At 35.0% G+C, this 15,834-nt stretch overlaps 1 long non-coding RNA gene across 3 annotated transcripts in view; it reads right to left on the minus strand.

The window, feature by feature from the left end:
• The window catches only part of LOC121040713 (uncharacterized), a 184,275-nt gene that overhangs the window by 167,833 nt on the left and 608 nt on the right, over positions 1 to 15,834 (minus strand). For all 3 annotated transcript variants that reach the window (XR_005795413.1, XR_005795412.1, XR_005795411.1), the window contains exons 2-3: positions 15,408 to 15,572; positions 13,982 to 14,121 (exon numbers count right to left, since the gene is read on the minus strand). This is a non-coding gene — a long non-coding RNA (uncharacterized LOC121040713). The remainder of the gene's footprint in view (positions 1 to 13,981; positions 14,122 to 15,407; positions 15,573 to 15,834) is intronic.

Genomic DNA, 15,834 nt, shown 5'->3' on the forward strand with positions numbered 1-15,834 from the left:
TAACATAATGATGAGAGTGATGTATCCCACCACATCTATGATATTATAATATAATATAATTATGGGAATAATATCCTATCACCTTTGCCAAATTATATTGGTTCAAAGCAATTTACAGGCTCCATCTTATGAAAATTAATAAAGGGAAACCTCACTAAAGTGAACTTGGGATAATAGAAGGAAAAGCTGGAATGGGAAGCCATACCACTTAGTGTCAATTATAGAAAGAATTGTCAATTACAGATCCCTGAAACAAGCATTCTCAACAGGCAAGAATCATTAATCACAGGCCCCAAGAGGGAAAGATGTACATTGCATCTGCTACAAGAAACTAACTACCCCTGTAACCCTGCCAATGAGAAACTGCCACTGCCCTAGACTCGTGCTTTTCTCCAATGGATTTGTGTTCAAAAACAAACCCTCCCAATGTCCTCCTTTTCCATAAAATAACATTCTTTGCCTTTGTTAGACAATCAGTAGTTTTGCTATAACTTGCCGGTCCTGAATTGCAATTCTGTTTTTCCAAAATAAATCCATTTTTGGCTGGCAAAATACCTTTTATTTTTAAGGTTTACAACCTATATTTAGGGGTAGGAGCTTAAAGAAGGACATTAATATTGGAAGACAGAGACCACTGGGAGCTACCTTAGGGTCTATCTGCCACACACACATAATTTCTCAGGACTATTTTTAATGACGCAATGCTAAAACTTCGTTGAAAAGAGCACACAAAGGAATTCCAAGATGCAGTATCTCTCCTCCATAAAAGCAGAACTTGCCCTGGATATTAGATTGGGCTAGGCTGGTAAGTGGAGCTCAATTAGTTTCTGTTGTAGACAGAGCATTTTATCAAGTATGGACCTGGCAGATCTTGACAGCTCAGAAAGAGCAACAGAAGTAATTGAATATAAAGGAGAAAACTGTTAAAGAACATTTATCACAAAAAAAAAAAACACCTAGTTTCTTCAGTTATCTCTATTTCCATGGTGTCTGTCACCTCAAGTGGTAGCCACCACTCATTCTACTTTGCTAGAATGACTATCATTCACTTTACTTTGGTCATTTGTCAAATCATAAAGATGAAATCAGATGACTGTCAGGTCACTTGTTGGCTAGGGATGGAATTACAAAGAAAGGAAAATCATGACACTTGGGGAAATAGTTATGAGGAAGGAAAACCAATGGAGGACTTAAGAAAAGGACTTGAGTCAGAGTCATCTGACACCATGGCTAGCACACTGAATTTTTAAAATTCTCACATAAAACTTCTAAAATGGTTACCTTAAGATTATACTGGCTAAATAGTCAGGGTTGTTTCCTTTACTTAAAATTGGGTTAGTGTTCTTTGAAATGTCTAAAGAAATAGGGCTACCATTGGTTGAATGTATTGTATGTACAGGCCACAATTTCACAACATTTTTATGGGATAGATGCTATTTTCAATCCTTTCTCCTAAGTATGGGGAAATTGTTCATCTCAGTTAGGATGTTGAGTAACTTGCCCAAGGTCACACAACAAGTAAATGAGACAGCCAAGATGCCAGAGCATACCTGCTGACTCTAAAGTTAAAGCCTTTAGCCACTGCATTACAGTGTTGCCTCAGGCTTCAAGATAGAGGAATCTCAAAAAAGTTTTTAATATTTAAAAATAATTTAAGTTTTTCCGTACCTCATTTTAGTCTATCTTAAACTAGTGAACTTAAAATTTGTTTTTCTTCTGGAAGATGCAAACTAATCTGTAGTGACAGACAGCACATCAGTGGTTACTGGAGGATGGGAGAGGGTTGGGAGGGCCAGGAGACAGGAAGAAGGAAATACAAAGTGGCACAAAAAATTTTTAGGAATGATAAATATGTTCACTATTTTGAACTATGGTAGCGATAGTTCACAGTTGAATACATGTCAAAACTTATCAAATCATACTTTAAATTGTACAGTTTATTGTGTGTCAGTTATTCTTAATATTACAGATGAGGAAACAGATATCAAGAAGTTAAAGTCCCTTGTCCAAGATTAGCCAGAGAGGCGGTAGCAGAGACAGGATAAAATACAGTTTTAAAAATTCTTGAAAAAGTACTGTTTTTCCCTCTCAGTTTGATAATTTATCCTTACATGGTTTCAAAAAGGGCTTGAAGAGACATAAAATATGAAATATATATTATAGGAAGAAGATTGTATTTAAGAACTCTCAGTTAACTTACATATCTCAGTTGAGCACTGGAAATCCATGGCGAATTCATTTAATGAAAAAGTTTAATGTATCTCATTAGAAGTTTGTCATCACAAGCAATCTGAGAAATATATATTTTTAGGAATTTTATAATTATGTGACCAGCAGGGGGCAATTAAATATTTGAGAAACAGCATCATATACGGGAAAACAAATTAAAATTGGAGACTATGAACATTCTCAGTTGTACAGAACTTAATTCTTTTTAAAATGATAAGTAACACCTAGCCACACATTCTCACAATATTGAATTTGTGAAGACAATTAGAACACTACCCTAAGTAAAATCTATATACTAAGGCCTATATGTGGCAGATTGTTTTGGTTGTTTTTTTCAGTCTGCAAGGTTCTTTGCAAAAATCTATGAATTTTATAACCATTGAGTTCTTTTTAACTTTGTGTTATATAATATATAATACACATTGACATACACCTGTAGGTTATTCTAGGATTCTGAGATTTCACTTGATATTCTAAGATCAAAGTAATTAAGATTTGCGTAGAATCTCATTTTTAACCTAAAATTTAATCAAGTATCATTTCCTAACCTTCTTTTAAGACTAATTTTTAGGTTGTTATATTAGTCATGGTTCTCCACTGAAACAGAACCAACTGTGTTAGAAGAGACCTATATGGTCAAATAATCCAAACTTCCTCCAGACAAAACTACAGTAACTGGCACAACTAGTTTAAATTTAAACTAAATTTAAATAAATTGAATTAAATACGTCTAGTAGTGGTGGAGTTCTGCCAGAGCTCCAGTGTGGAGTTGGGAAGTACTATAGGATAAAGGTTAAGCATGAATTCAGGGGTCAGATTATCCAGGTTCACATAATGCCTTCTCTACTTACTTTCTGTGTAACATTGGATGAGTTAACTTAAATTTGCTAATCCTCCATTTCCTCACCTATACAAAAAGGACAGTAAGAATAGCTATTCATAGTACAAATTGCTAGTGTTAATCAATATTCAGTTCTCTTTTTCTTCTGGGCGCTCAGTAGAATGACTGTCATTTCTCAGCACCCCTGCAACTGAATGGGCACATGTGATTCTGTCTGGTCAATGAAATACTGTGCAATCGACACGTGTCAGTTTCTAGATGAGGCCATGAAAGGCCAATATGAAATTTTTTAGTGTTTATTCTCCTACTGGGACAATCATGGAAAAAGACTCATATTAAGATGGTGGCACCACAAGGTTAAAGAGTCTAGATTATTATGTCATCACATGGAAGACATGAGCCAGAGCCAACCTGGAGCCAGAGCCAACATTTTGAAATTAGACATAAATCTCTGTTCAGTTAAATCATTGATTTTCCAGCTGCAGAATAATCTAGACTATTCTGTTCTGTCAGAGTTGTTCTGATGATTCAATCATAGTATGAGAATTGCTTGTCTGATAAACAATAAGAACTCAAATATTATGTTGAATCAATCATTGATATTGAATCAACGAATATAAAGCAATGCTTTGTTGTTGATTATTATAATGACTCAAAACTCAGTCAAATTAGAGTACCAGGTAACTTTTGTTTAAAGTATTCGAACTCTTTGAACTTCTCCTTGGAACATTGCCTAACACACAGTAGGCATTCAGCAATAAATGACCAAATTCTTGTTTTGCTGATTATCTGATCATTGCTATCATTTTTTTCTGAGATCTTTTATTCTCTTGTTACACTGGCAAGATTCCATTTTCCATTTTTTTTTATTAGACCTAGGTTCTCAATAATTGTTCTATCAATAATGGGGCTTAGCCAGTCACAGCTCCTTATATATCTTACTCTCTTCTGAATTCAGAAACAATTGGTAGGGTGTCAGATAAAGATGAAAACCACCTTCCTACTGATAAGGCTGCTTAGACAAAGGACTTCAACGTACAGCCACAATGAAGCTTTTCAATACTTTTCCCCAGGTCCAAATGGGAGATGGCATAATAAAAGGAAAATTTGGGTCTTCAGGACAGATAAACTTGGACAGAATCAGTGCTCCACACTCAGTAAGGTCAAATGTAGAAAGAATCAGGGTTACGATTCAGGCCTGCCTGTAAAAGCAAGCCCAGGCTCTGATCCATGTGTATTTAGTTTATTACACAGAATGAGAAACAGGACAGAACATAATCTGTTGTGGGTAGGTAGATTTGAAAAACATGGCAAGAAAGGGGCTAGGTCTTATTTTCTTCTTCTTAAATCACCAATTAAATAAAATAGCTCTTTCTACTTAGGGAAAATAGCAGAAATAAAAGTGGAAGGTACACTTCCCTAAAGTTCTGAAAGTAGCATATTTCTAATTTAAGATCCAGGTAGGAGAACACCTAAATATTTAAGTATATAAACTTATAAATACATAAATGTCTAACTGAAGATTACAATAATTAGAGATTATATATATATGATTATGTTGCTCAGGAGGGAGGACTAGGCTAGAAATATTAGATAGACTGAAAAGAATGAGAACACAAGATCCATTTTCTCCTCTCTTTTCTAGGAAGAAGATATAGAGTGAAAAGAGAAGAGGGCTGAGTATGAAATTTTGGAGCAATGAAGAAATAGCAGAGAGAGAGAAACTTGCAAAGAATGAGGAAGAGTCAGAAAGGTAAGAAGAAAACTAATATGACGACATAAAAACTAAATAATAAATAAGTGAATTTCTGCCAAAGATCAACAGAAGCATACAAAGAAGTTGCCAATTCGTGAGGACTGCTACAGTGAAAAGGCTACATGAATCTAGAGCTGAGCCCTATGAACCATGGGTAAGATGAAAAGGCAAAGGAAAATCTGCAAGCAGAGAGGTTTTAAAAAAAGTAAGCGGCTAGGTTGATGCCCTGGCAGCCTCTTAATGCTGGAATGTTTAGTCTCGTGTTGATGATGATTCAGAAGCTATATGTTAAGGCTTAGTAAGAAATAGTGATTTTCTTAAAAAAAAAAAAAAATTCTGTTACTATGAAAGTAGTACGTGCAGGACAGAAAGTTGGAAACTATATATAAGTAAAATAGAAGAATAAAAACATCCATATTTCCCATCTATTACCACTGTTAACAGCTTATTGTATATCTTTGCATACCTTTATTTATCCCTATATATGCGTATAAATATATATATATTTAACCAAAATAGTTTCATACTTGTGCAGTTTTACAACTTGCTTTTTAAAAATTAACAATCTCTAACCTTTCCAATAAATGAATTTTAATCTTACCTAAAACCCAAATTCAGATTTTCCCATTAGTCTCCAAGTTATCTTTTCTCTGAAGATTACTAACTAAAAGTAAGGAATTATTTATTTTTCCTTTCCTGCATAAACCATATTTTAAGGTAACCAAATATTTTTTTACTCTATTTTACTGAAAAAATGTCAGAATATAAAATGAATAATGGAATTAAAATTATTTTTCAATTTTTATTAAGATTATTGACTTGTGCAAGGGTTTACAACAAGTGTTAAAACATGAGTTTTATAGAAGGGGAACTGGGCATATGCATAGTATCAAAGTAATACCAAACAAATTACTTCCCAGTCATAAGTTTATAAAGTAGAAATGAGACTGCCATACCATTAATTCAATTATCAGTCTGAGCATCAATAACTATGAATCAATCAAATAAGTAAAACAATATACTACATCACCTGTAAATATTCTAGCCCCAAATGTTTAATTTGAATCCACCAAATCTCTACATCTGATATCTTTAAAACATTTCAAAAAGCGATTTTTACATCTACTGAATATCATAAACAAGATATCCTGGATATTCTATTGAATATCAGAAACATTGTGAGGGTAGAAGAATAAGGAAATGCATGTATTCCTGTATTGTGCTTAAAGATAATTTTTTTTTACTATGATTCGTAGTAAACCGAATTATAGTAAACTTAAGAAATAAGTTTGGCAAGAGGGGATTGGCTTAGAGTGTGGACTCCATGTACTGCAACACTCTAAAGGCTGTTTGAAGTCTTACTTGAATGGAAAACAAAACTCTGAAGTTGAGTCTATCTCCTGATTGCTGTAGAAGAAGCTTTCATTCTTACATCACATGTGAGACTGATACCTAAATCGGGGAATGTACAGATTCTTAGATAAATCTACTTCCGTAGCCTGAGGTTATGCCCATCTATGTATATTCTATAATTCTCAGAATTAGGCCAGCTGCCACAAAGCCTTGGTATCAACGTAAGGTTGGTAGAGTATACGGTCTGTGTGTAATTGTTTTTACCACTGAGTAAAGTGAAAATACAGTTAGTAAAATTGTGTACAATGTAATATTCCCCAAAGATAGTAATCATAATAATTTATGTTTCTTGAGTTAATTCTCATAACAACACTGTAAAATAAAAAAAAAATTAACTCTACTTTACAGATGAGGAAAGAGGCTGGGTGAGGTGGCAGGGCTAGTAAATGGCAGGGCTAACATTAGAACTGAGATATATCTGACTTTAGAGGTGGAGGTTAACTGCACTATACTGTACTAGTTCAGTGAGTCAAAGTTATATTGATAAGCTTTGTAACATTGATTAAATTGATTGAGATTTTTCTTTGGACTTGATAGTGATATTAACTCATAACAGTTTCTGGATTATAACTGCTATAATGGGAACATCCATGCATAAAATGAAAGCACTTAGTTCTTGTCAAATACTAGCACTGAAGAAATAAAACATTAACAGAATACTTTCAACTCCCCCCCTCCCCCCGAAAACAGTCAGTGCTAGTCAGGCAAAGCTTAAACTTTCACTGACTTTTTGTTGCTACTTTTTATGAATTTGACAGTTGTGCATTTGGAATCTGTTCAAATTCTATTTGTAGCTGAATCATGTGAATGCCAAGGAGATCAGTACATCTGCTTCTTAGCATCTCTAATCTGTATTTGCAGAAAGCTTTATATAAATTTGAACATGTTAACGTGCTTAATCAGATTTATTTACCACAGTTCATATGATGTTTGGCCTTTCACCATGGCTTAACAGAGGTTTGGAGCAAATAACAGATTGCATGAGTTGCTTTGCACTTGAATACTTTTACCAAAAAATAATCATAGACATGACAAAGAGGAAATGATTACTATCTTACAGGTAGAAAATAACAAGTAGTAGGTGTAGAGTACATGCCCATGGATTTGACCTACAGGTAGAGAAAAGAAAGTGACATAATATGAAGGATTTTTTTTTCTCTAAAGCATGGGCCCAATTATATAGCATGTGTCTCTGGATAATGAGACATTTAAAAACACCAGAATCAAATATCATTATCATATCTAAAACAATTCACAATAATTCCTTGATATCAGGTAATATCCAACTAGTATTAATATTTCCCTGGTTGTCTCATTAATGTCTTTTGTAAAAGTGCTTTGAATCAGAATCTAAAAGAGGTCCACGCATTGTATTTGGTTGATATGTCGAATCAGTCTATTTTAATACATTAATAGTAACTTCCTTTTTTTTCTTGACCTTATTTTGGCATAAAGGTCATTTTCCTCTATAATTTTCCCTGTTCTTAGTTGAGATAATTGTCTTCATGGTGTACTACTTTTGTAATAACTTCAGGAAGGAGGGGTTGGGATGCAAACAATGTCAGCTCCAAGACTATTGGCTGACAGCCAATAGACTGTCTTGGCTGTCAGCCAAGACTATTGGCTGACAGAAGTAATCAACACCATAGGACCACAAGCAGTGAAGTATTTGGCCATCTCTGGAAAGGAGCTGACATTTAAAAATGAAATCATAAATAGATGTATCCCAACTCCAGTCCATTTCCAGGAGGGTGTTATAGGGATTAAGAGTTAAAGGAAACCGGTGGCAGAATTGGAGTGGGAGTCTGGTCTCAGCTGTCTGTGCATTTAATAGCAGGCAAAAGTTAGGCTCCCATGGGAATTGACAGAAAACAACTAAGGGAAAATATCAACAGGGCTTAGAACAGAGGGATGAACCTGACAAGAATGCATTGGACAGACATTACTGGAATATAGGATAGGTGTCTTCTTTCTTCACCTTGTCACCTTTGGGTACCAGTGTTCTGGAGGAGTTAGAAAGATAATAAATACTTAGGAGATTTGACAAAAGGCATCTAGGTAACACCTGTCCTTGCTGGGAGTGGTACGGAGATTTCTACCTGATGATGTTGTGTGTATGGAACTTTCATTCCCAGCAGAGAACAACAGAAATGAGAGTTTTGAAACACTGTTAGTTTATAGGGCGAGTCTCTTGATAGCTTCCCATTCATTTCAGAAAAGAGGTGGAGTAACTTACAGATACTTAATTTTTTTTGTAACTAGGATGGGCCTTGGACCCAGTAAAAACTGATAACTTATTAAATTGAAAGAATTAATGTACAATCTAGTTTATATGAATTACTTGTGAACTGTCAGAAAGTTTATAGATGTACAATACAGGTTGGACAAAGCTAACTGGAATAATCTATACTAGTATAATATAGAATCTCTCGAACATTAAAAACTATAAAGAAATGGAATTCATTTGGACATTCTGCAGTGAAATTATAGATTTGGTTTCATCAACAGAGATTAAAGAAGTATGTTTCAAATAATCTCATGTGGTTGAGGAAAACAAAGAGAGTAAAGCTTTGGTAAAAAAAAAAAGTAAGTTATAATTTCTCTGCATTGTAGTTACCACAACTTTGGAAATTTAAGGAATTATGCATCCTATGCTTTTCATGTTTACATAATTGTGACAAACAGCTTTTTATACACTTTGTCTTTTTAAAAATTCTTTTTCTTATTTTAAGTAGGTCCCATGCCCAACATGGGACTTGAACTCACAACCCTGAGATCAAGAGTTGTACACTCCATTAACTGAGCCAGCCAGGCACCCCTATGCTCTCTTGAAATTGAAATGAAAACCATACTTATAGCTGGGAATGTGTAGTCCAGGTAGATATCAGAAAGAAATGGGTTCTTCTTCTTCATTTAAAAATTTATTTGGAATTCAGGATGCCCCCTGGGCTGACTTAAACCTCAGGAGTCAATCTTTACAGCCTGAGCATAAATTTTCTAACTATTTCCAGAGATAGTGTTAAAAGTCATAGCATGCATCTAATTTTGAATAGGCAATGTGGGTGGAAAGGGTAGGCAGAGCTTTTCAATAAGACTTAATTGCCCTTAACCTGTGAATACATAATTATATAATTTGTTATGATGAACTTTCATTTTTAGACTTCTATGGTGGGACTCATTAATTCTTCATAGATATGTGAAAAATAACTCTAATACTCTATTACTCTAAATCATGATCTCCTAAATATATGCTAATTTCTTAGTCTGATTATTAATAAATCATCTCCGCTGGTACATTATGCAAATTTGAAATAAAAATGTCATGAAGAAAAACACTTAAAATGCTACAGCAGTACAGTTATTTAAAAAGAGAATATCAATAAAATATTAATATAGTTTTGCCTATATGGATAAGAGAAAAAAATAAATGAAAATGTTTAGTGCTTTTGTTTTTTTTCAATTAAAAATTTTTTATTTATTTAGAGAGAGAGAAAGAGCATGTGGGAGAGGGGCAGAGAGAGAGAGAGATGGGGAGAGAGAATCCCAAGCAGGCTCAGTGCAGTCAGCACAGAGCAAGATGCATGGCCCTATCCCACCAACCATGAAATCATGACTTGAGCTGAAATCAAGAGTCAGATGCTTAACCGACTGAGCTACACAGGTGCTCAGTTAGTTTTTGCTTTTAAGGGCATATACCAGATGGAACTAATAATACAAATGGGAAAAATAGTTGCTCTGATGAGGTCTGTTTAATAGTAGGTATAAGGTAAGAATCTGATTGGACTTATTCTGATGTTAGGAACATGAGTGATAGCTATATTTTCTTTTAAAAATATTATTAAATAATTTTAACAATTCTGTTTTGCATAGTTGGTGGGTTTTAGATTCATGCAAGTATTTACCACTTTCAATGCTCTTACTTCAGTCTTAACTCCAGATCTTTTATAGGGGGATCATTTTATTTTTGTCTGAAGAGAGAAATTTCTTTAGACTTTCTATTAGTGAGAATCACTATTAGCAGCAAACTCTGCTTTTGTTGGCCTAAAAATGCCTTTGTTTTGGCCCCATTCTTTTTTTGTGGTGGGGGAGGAAGGGCAGAGGGAGAGGAGAGAGAATCTTAAGCAGGCTCCACACCCAGCCCTGATTCCAACTTGGGGCTGGATCTCATGATGCAGGACTCAATCTCATGACCGTGAGATCATGACCTGAGTTAAAGTCAAGAGTCTGATGCTTAACCAACTGAGCCACCCAGGCACCCCTGGCCTCTTTCTTAAAAGACCTCTTCAAATAGGCATTGGATTTTCTTTTAACCCACTGAAGGTGTATTCCATGGTCTTCTGATTCTATTGTTACTAATGAAGGTCGATTACCAGACACTTTTGAGAATAATCTATTTTTTTCTCCACTCATTTCAAAGTTTTCTTTTCCTTTTGTTTTTTGGTGTTTTATAGTTTTGCTGTGATGTATATAAGTGTAGATTTATTATTCTTTAATTTGCTTGGGATCTGGGGGACTTCTTAATCTGTGAATTGGAATCTTTCATCAGTTCTGGAAAGTTTTCAACCATTATCATGTCTAATATTGCTTCTGCCACATTTTTTTCTTTCCTATTCTTTTGGAGTATCAATTCATTTCAGACTTTCTCACAATGTCTTCAATGTCACATAAAGTCTCTTTTATATTTTTCATTTTTTTCTTTTTCTATTGCATTTGGGCAACTTCTTCATCTCTACCTCCCAGTTCACTAAATTGTGCTTCTGCTATGTCAAATAGACTATTAAATGTGTCCCCTGAGTTTTAAATTTTAATAACTTATATATTTTAATTCTTTAAGTTCCATTTAAAAAATATCTTTGGTTATTCTTTATACTTTCTTGTTTTGTGTATGTATTTTCAAGGTCATCTTTTATTCCCTTATTCATATTTTATATAGTTATTTTATAGTCTGTGTCTGGTAATTTCAGTATGTGAAGTCTTTTTAAATGTTTTTGCTATCTTATGTTCACTGTTTCTCACTAATGGTGTCTTATTTTCTTCTGTGCTTGTTATTTTTTAAAATGTGAGCTATTTTCCTAAGACTTTTACTTATTATTCTTTAAGGCTTAAATTGAAGATGGGTTCCTCCAGAGAGGACTGGCATTTGCTTCTGCCAGATGTCTGAAAGTACTATCAGTCATTCTTCTCAATTATCAGGTGAATACCTTCTGGGATCATCCAGGTAATATGAATTCAAGTTATATTTTTTTGTGTGCATAAGAGCTGGATTGTGAGTCTAAATTCTCAGATATGATTTTGCTTTTCCCCTCTCCACTAGGTGCCACGTTTAAGACAGTAATTTTCTTTGTAGAACATAGGGGAGAGGTGTGTATGCTACTAAGGGGCAAGTTTATTTCTAATACATCTTTACAGTAAGTGAATAATCCTTGGAACTGCAGCTTTCTGTGGGCATAGGGCAGGTCATGGGTTTTGTCTTTTATAAGGCCATGAACACCAAAGCTCATGTTAACTGGATTTGGCAAATGCCCTTGGGGTCATTTGGAGTGAAACTCTCTATCTAGGTTTCTGCCTTCATTCCAGTTTTGAACTACTAATTTCTTTATTACCAGTTAATCAATACATTTAATAGAATTTAAAACATTTTTCCAGGATTTTTGTTTCCAGTGTGATCACTGAGTGACGTATATAAGCCATGATATTGCCAGAAATACAAGCCTATATTCTTTGTATTTTATTATCCAAATTTTCATTGAGGGATATTTAAGACAAATAATATTAAACAGAAATACTTAAAATCAATATGTAAATACTTTGCAAGAAAATCTGTAGATTTTTCAAATAGACTTTTTTTTTTTAATGTTTATTTCTTTTTGAGACAGAGAGAGACAGAGTGTGAGCTGGGGAAGGGGCACAGAGAGAGGGAGACACAGAATACGAAGCAGGCTCCTGGCCCTGAGCTGTGAGCACAGAGCCTGACGCAGGGCTCAGACTCACGAACCCCGAGATCATGACCTGGGCCCAATCGGATGCTTAACCAACTGAGTCAGCCAGGCACCCCAGACTACTTTTTTAATATAAAAAAATTTTAATTTATTTAAATTATTTTAATGCTTACTTTTTAGGGAGGGAGAGAGAAAGAGTACGAGTGGGGAAGGGGCAGAGAGAGAAAGAGACACAGAATCTGAAGCTGGCTCCAGGCTGAGTTGGCAGCACAGAGCCCAACACAGGGCTCAAACTCATGAACTGTGAGATTGTGACCTGAGCTGAAGTCGGATGCTTAACTGACTGAGCCACCCAGGAGCCCCTAATATAAATTTTTGGTTGGGTGCTTACCACATATCTAGTTGATGTCTATTAATTATTTTATTTATTTATTTATTTATTTATTTATTTATTTAGGGAGTCTGGGGATGCACATGTGCTTGAGTGGGGGAGGAGCAAAGGGAGAAAGAGAGAGAGAGAGAGAGAGAGAGAGAGAGAATCTTAAGCAGGCTCTGTGCTGTCAGCACAGAGCTTGACATGGGGCTTGAACCCACAAACCATGAGATCATTACCTGAGTGGAAACCAAGAGGCGGACACTTAACCGACTGAGCCAGCCAGGCACCTTGTAGATGTCTATTATTTTGTTTTATTAAATTGAAGATTATTATTGTTCTACAGTGCATTTAGCCTTTGAACCACTTATCTGTTGGCTTAAATTCACTTAAGCTGATTTGTGAGATTATACTATATAACAATTTCAAAAATCTCTGTGATTTAGAACAACAAATATTTATGATTCACTCTTGCTTCATGTTAGTAGCTGCAGGTCAGCTGCTGGTGTACTGCTCTAAAGGTCAGTTTCAGGTCTGCTCCACATATTTTCTCATTCTGAGACCCTATTTGGAACACACCTTTCTCATGGCCAGGCAGCACAAGACCAAGAGATTGACCTGAATGTTGCACTCAAAAAAGCAGTTGGCATGTGTTACATCTGCTCATAAGCCATTCGTTAGAGCAAGTTACATGGCCAAGAGTAATAACATAATCTACCAAATCTATCTTCAAAGTTGTATTGAATATCTTATTTATGTTTGAGGTTGCTGTTAATCTTCTCTGGGAAAATGAGGATTTTAACCTAAAATCTTCATTAGCAATCTTTGGCAACATAAATGTCTAAATGGATAGGCAAAAGTAAAACAAAAAAACAGAAAACAACTTCAAGCCAATCTCTCTCATTCTAGGTCAGGGATGATGCATATTCTGTGGGAAAAATTATCGTGCCTGTCAGTGCTTTAACTGATTTGGAAAAAGAACTTCTCATTGTCAGAAATGTACAATGAATTAAACACTAGGCGTAAGAGATTCTTACTGGAGTTAAAATGGAATAGTTATAATAAAATTGGACAATTATATTAAAAAGTTTTATTAAAAATATTATTCTCAAAATAATTTTAAGAGTAGCAAACTTGCAAGGTATGTAAACATAGCAAATGGGAGTTTTAGGATATTTTTCAGTTATAGCACAGGATCACACATTACAGTTTCTGTTTATGTTGTGATTACATCAAAATGCTAGCTTGATCATTTCCTGAAATCATACGATATTAGATGTGAAAGGATCTGAAAAGTATGTATTTCTCATTTGCAATGTATTGATACATCATTTTGTTGCAATCAATTGTGAGGTATGTCAAAATCATCATTCATGACAAGCAACTATTACTAGCAACAGTTAAAATACAATTACAAAAGATACACTTACATTTGTTGTCCCATAATATCTTCACTTTCATGAACTTGCATTGACTTTTTTTGAGTGTGGTTGATAGCAGTTACAGGTAGTCAGACTAGACAATAATTTGCATAATCCTGGCTGTTTGTTTCCAATGTGAATATCATTCACTGAAAAAAAAAAAGGTTGAATAACATTGGTTAAACAGCATATAGTCCAACTCCCTACTTTTTAAAAAAATTAATTTATTTATTTGAGGGGGGGGGTGGGGAGAGAGAGAATCCCAAGCAGACTCTCAGCCATCAGTGTGGAGCCCGATGCAGGCCTTGAACTCACAAACTGTGAGATCATGACCTGAGCTGAAACCAAGACCTGTGCCAAAACCAAGAGTTGGATGCTTTAACCAACTGAGCCACCCAGGCGCCCCCCCCCCCAACTCCCTACTTTTTATCAGAGCTTGATATGCAGAGAGTAATTCATCCAGTCACACATCTAATTAGCAGAGTCTGTAAACCACCACCACCTTGCTTCCAGAACGGTGCTTTCCGTTCCAACAAAAGACTGTTTATTTTCAACAACCAATAGAAGAAATTTGGGCTGACGCAGGAGAGGATTGTCAAGGAGATTTGCCTTATTTTACTGATCTGTAGTTTTAGTTCCCAGAGTAAAGGAAAAGAACCAGAGAAACAGAGCCCAGAGGGTATATTTTGCATGTTATTTGTGCTCCAAGAACATTCTTTTTCAAATCTATTTGATTGCAACTCACACTAAGAAACACAGTTTAAATCACAACATAGGACACACTCTTATTCTTCCCCACAAATGAAACAAAAATTTCACAAAGCAATTTCTTGTCCACACTAAATGTGTACTCTGAGCGTTATATTCTATTCATTCCAGCCTATTTGTTAAAAAATAAAATTGAATTTTAAGTCAATTTAAAAAATAGTGCTCTAGAAAATAGAAGACATTTCAGTCTGATGCCAAACTCCAAAGTTACTGAGTTAGTGTCATTCACACAATAATAAAACTTTTCTCGTATTTATTTGAACTACAAATACAGTATCTCAGACTTCAGAACAGAACCTGTAGAATCTTTCCCTCATTGGAACACCAGCTCATTACAGTATCTCATAGATTCCAAGACCCATTGTTTCTCACATTTTAACATCTATGAATTTCAGATGTGTCCTAAAAAGTATCAGTGGCTTTGCATAGTTTAAATGGCAGTATTTTTCTTTCTTCACATGAAATAACGGTGAGTCCTAAAGTCTATTTCTTAGTGTGTCATGAAATACATTGATAATTACGATCATATAGGCCAAACTCTATTGGTTATTCAAGTATCCAGGTGATCAGAATGCTTTTTGAGGTCTTGTTAAGAAAACGTAATGAGGGCATAAAACATGCTTAAGCAAAAACCCTTAGTTCTGGGCCAGAAGGAAAAATGACTTACAAACTGAGAAAACTTTCTCATGTGCTTGCATGGTTAGCAGGGTTTGATTATGATCTTTCTGCTTTTCTACTTCCTTCATTTCTGTATTGTTACTTTCCTCTGGCGATTGGCATTTCTATTCTTTTCCTCTCATCACCAGCGGTAGGCGGGGAGAGTTCCTCGGACCTGGGTTTAAAAGGAAAGCAAGTTTACGTCCAAAAGTTGGGTACTTAAAAAAAAAAAAAGATTAGGCTTTATTTTAAAATTGCAACGAATTGCCAAATCCTGTGGATCTGTTTAAACTGCCACCAACCTAACACATTGTGAGACTTAATGACTGTAGAACTGGCACGAAGGATGCTGAACCTGACTAGGAACAAAAATAAGTTCGCTAGGCTATTTTCATCCCAGCGTGATTGAGACACACCATCCTTTCCTTAAAAAAAAC

Source organism: Herpailurus yagouaroundi, unplaced genomic scaffold (assembly GCF_014898765.1).
Source record: "Herpailurus yagouaroundi ecotype Mexico unplaced genomic scaffold, PumYag 182, whole genome shotgun sequence".
Classification (NCBI taxonomy): Eukaryota; Metazoa; Chordata; class Mammalia; order Carnivora; family Felidae; genus Herpailurus; species Herpailurus yagouaroundi.